Consider the following 4,796-nt stretch of genomic DNA (forward strand, 5'->3'; position numbering starts at 1 on the left):
TTTCTTTGATTGTTAATATTAGTATTTAAATAGTAAATGTTGTATGATTATGGCCATTGTGTGTACTTTAATTCATTTATTTCGTATTTTTTCATTATTGTGTTTCATTCGTAATGTTGTGTTTATGCATTATTGTTCTATGCTCATTACCACATTTTTTACTAAATATCCTCGCCTCATGAATTTAATCCCAACATGTTTATCCAACTTAGATCGATTTATTTTAATCCAAATAAATAACATATGTTACTTAAATTTTGTACTCGTTATCATTCAAAAACAAAATTTTCAAAATAAGGCAATGTTTCGCGTTTTGGAACATCGAGGAATTGTGCCCTAACTTACGGGGTTTCGTTCTCTCATTGATTCTAAATAGCCAAATATCCTTTTGAGTTTTAAAATACATAGATTTCCAATTAAAATTAAAGATAAATTTGAGCTCGGGAATTCATGATATTGTGTCCTAACTTATGGGATGTGATACTCCGATATCTCGAGACGAGGAAATCTTTAACGATCGTTTTGAGCTAATTCAAGTGTTTTTTTAATCGACGTCAATAAAAAAGGATCGTATTTTAAATCCATTCTCGATTTTTAACTTTCGACATTAAGACACTAACTAATCAATTAGGTGCCAATTTTTGGGCGTGTCGAGGGTGCTAATCTTTCCTCACACGTAACCGACTCCCGAACCCATTCTCTCGAGTTTCGTAGACCAAAAACATCATTTTAAAAAACTAAAATATTTTATTAAAGTAAGGGTGATCCGATCACACCTAATAAAGATCGGTGGCGACTCCCGTTTTAATTTTCATTCTCAAACAAAGGCGATTCCCCTTTTTTTTTTTAAAAAATGGTTTCGACACAGGTTTTACAAAAATATTGTGACTATCAATACCTTGAATGAGAAATCAAACAATAATCTTTAAAATTTAACATTTAAGGGAAAGCATCAATATTTTTGAATTAAGTATCGATAGATGATACTTTATATTGATACAAGCCTCCCTTATTGTCTTTAAATATATCGGAACATTAAGTTCAAGTTCCGATGCTTGACCTCAGAGGTACCAACTCCTCATTCCATAGCTGCAAATTTTAAGTCGAAATGAGTAACATACAAGTCCATATCAATGCCTAAACATGCGAGCATACCAGAACCGACATGTTTGTCACTCAAAAACAAAGCCATTAATACAATTTAAGCATCCAAAACGTCAATAACACAAATTCCAATGTATGAAATAACATCTAAATGTGCCAATTTCAATTGAATCGGTCCATAACCCATGCTCATCAATTCATTAAAAGAACTTAACAATTAAAAGTAGGTGGTAAATGGTCAAAGGAAATTTCTTTTGACTAAGTATTAAATTAATAACTAGAGGAATTAAGAAAAAAAAAAGAAGAAAAGAAAATCAAAAACTAAAATTTCTTAAGTGTTTGTTGTTTAGAAACATTAAAGTATGTGGTTCGCCTTTGATGACTCCACGGCCTCTTTCACTACATATCAAAACAAATAAATTAATATTTTAAACATAAAAAATAGGATAAATTTCACCAATAGTCACTCAACTTTAGGTTAGCTAACAAAATAGTCACTTAGGTTTCATTTTAGTCGCCCAACTTTTACAAAATAACAAAACAGTCACTAACGTTATAAAAAAATGACAAAATAGTCACTAACTAACAGTTTCTGTTAGTCTTAACAAAACCGCTGATTTGACAAGTTAACTAGCTGATGTGGCCAGTTAACTTGCCACGTTGGATGAAGAAATCGAAAAAAACCCTAAAAAAAACCTTCAACAGAGAAAAAGAAAAAGAAGAAGAAGAAGCAGCACCAGAAGAAAAAGAATAGACTATAAAAAAAACCCGTATTGCTCTCTCCCATTCCTCCACTTTTCCACCCAACCAATCACACTATTAAAGTGGATATCTAAGATGATGAATATTTCTTACTTGGTAGCTTCCTAATAGCAATAAAATTCCATCTCTTATCACCTTAGTATTGCTCTGCCCCAACTTCAACCAAAGTTCCCAAGACCTTTAGTGCAGATATGTACAACTCATAAGGAAATAACAAAGGGTCAGCCAAGCCAGTATGGCTCTCTTTAGGGACAGTTTCGATTATATGCTCGTTGATGGCAATGGGTGTGCCCAAAGTTGCAGTTACTGCATAAGTGTACCAAATTGTTCAATACGGGAAAAACTACAGAAAACGAAAAAGAAGATACAACTTGAGGAAAACTTTTCATCTTCTTTACTTAGATATGCAGACACCAAGGAAGAGGGGGATGGGGATGCCACATTTAAATATTTAATTGGATCCTAGTTCCTAATAAAAATATACTCAAAACACTACAATTAAAGTGCTGTGTGCTAATGCATTTCTTTCTCAGCTTCAGAAGCAATCAATTAGATGATTAGTTTAAATCAAGTAGGGGGAAGAGGTAGGGGAACTCTTTATCAGTTTCTAGCTATACATAAGTATCCAATGTTACCAAAGTTTAACAACAACCTGCTTCTGGACCTATCTCTGAATTGGAGAACCTCTCAGGAAGCAGCCATGTCAATCCTTGTAGGACAAACTTCGATAACAGCATAAGATACCAATACTCAAAATTCAGAACACAGTCCAAAGTCTTTCACAAAACCTTGCTTGCATTACAAGCTCAAACATAAAAATACATAGTCCATAGATACCAAAAGCTTGGGAGATATATTGTCCACAATGGTATCAAATATTAAATTCACCAGAGTTGCTAACTTGAAAATTGCAAATTTGCAGAGATAATCATGGTATACAATTACGCTCCATTTAATGAGAGCTTTCTGATCTAGTATCTCAAATAATACATGTAAAAGGCAATTTCTTTGTTCTTTTCATTTAATTTGGCGTTGCAAATTGATGTTCCTTCTTCTTCTGCTGCTTCTTCTTCTTCTTTTTCTTTTTTTCTGTTAAAGGAGTTTTTTTAAAGTTTTTTTTTTTCAATTTTTTCATCCAACGTGGCAAGTTAACTGGCCACATCAGCTAGTTAACTTGCCACATCAGCGGTTCTGTTAAGACACTAACAGAAACTGTTAGTCAGTGACTATTTTGTCACATTTTTATAACGTTAGTGATTATTTTATTATTTTCTAAAAGTTGAGTAACTGAAATGAAACCTAGGTGACTATTTTGTTAACTACTCTAAAGTTGAGTGACTATTGGTGTAATTTACTCTAAAAATATAGTGAAACTTCATGTCTTCGTACCCAAACGATAACTCTATCAAAATTAATCCAAAACAGCTCTAAATCTTTATCAAAATCATTTCGAACGATCGGGAGATGATTTCAAAATCTTTATCTAAATCTTCTCTTCTGATCTTCTGTTTAACTAACTATTGGCGAAAATAAAAATTTCTAATTTCGAAACAAGTGAATGGAACTGTAGTTTTTTTCTAATACGATGAACGAAGCAATGGCAAAGGAAAATAATGTGGGTTTTTGGCTCACCCCAAAGTTTTAGGGTAAATAGCTATTTGACCCTTGGTCTATTCTCTTCATAAAACTCCCTACTTTACCCCTTTTTCAAATTAATCCTTATACTCAGAATTTTCTCAATTGTCCTTTTCTTTTCAATTCGATCGTTAGCCCAAAATAATACTAATTAATAACTAACTGTAACTCTAAACTTTAATTTCAGATATTAAATTCGATTTAAAAAATTAATTTCAGTAAGCATTGCAATATTTTATCGAACTGAAAATTTTGGAAGTGTTTGGAAAGGAGTTATGATGTTGCTTCCATTGCTGCAAAAGTCAAAAACCAAAATTGAGTAACTCTTTTTCTGAAATAGATTTTCTAGGTTTAGAACTTCGTGGGTTTTCTGATTTGTTTTGAAAAAAAAAAATCCAAATCAATTAAGGGTTGGTTTCAGTGAAGCAGTGGGGATGAAGGTTTCTGAGTTTAGAATTTATTAGAATCAAATTGAATAAACAAATTAAAATAACATAAACAAGAAGAAGATAATCGATAGGTTGCAAATTTTGTTGGACTCTCAATTTTTTTGGGTTTAAAACGATATTAAATTTTTAATTGTTATATATTTTGTTTGGTATATTTATAAAAAAATATTTTTAATTTTTATATTTTATATAATTTTTAAAATTTTTAAATAATGTCTCATTGAAAAATGTCATGTGTCCCAGATAAAAAAATCAGAATAGTGGACGGAAAAAAATTAAGCATCAAAATGAAATAAAAAAATTATAAATACTAATTTAAAAGGAAATATCAATTTTATGAACCAATTAAGTATTTTAAGCCTTATATTATGATGACGACAAAAAAAGGTACTCTCTTATAATTAAGAATTAGGAATTAAATCTCATACAACTAGGGTAAGTTCTGTCTAGTTTTGGATGAACTTTTTTAGATTTTTTTGAACTATTTATGATAATTTGGTTGGATTAAGTTCTCAAATTTTTTTCATACTAATTTTGGGATTCGGGTTCTTGGACTTGTTTTGATAAAATGATATCTATTTTATAACCTTTGGATATTTTTTTTTAGTAAAGTTTCAAAATTTATTTTGTTGAAACCAACAATTGTTAATTACTTTGAAATGAATGTGTTGAATGGAAGTGTTAGGCCACAATCACCACTTCAATTGCCAATGCGATGAATGTAACACCCCAAACCCGGCCCAGAAGTTATGGCCAGATCCGGCATGCCACATCAAAAACGTAAAAAAAAAAATTTCCATTCTAAGTCCAGAAAATCGTACATGATGTTCAAAAGATTAATTCATT

Source organism: Gossypium arboreum, chromosome 12 (genome assembly GCF_025698485.1).
Source record: "Gossypium arboreum isolate Shixiya-1 chromosome 12, ASM2569848v2, whole genome shotgun sequence".
NCBI classification, from domain to species: Eukaryota; Viridiplantae; Streptophyta; class Magnoliopsida; order Malvales; family Malvaceae; genus Gossypium; species Gossypium arboreum.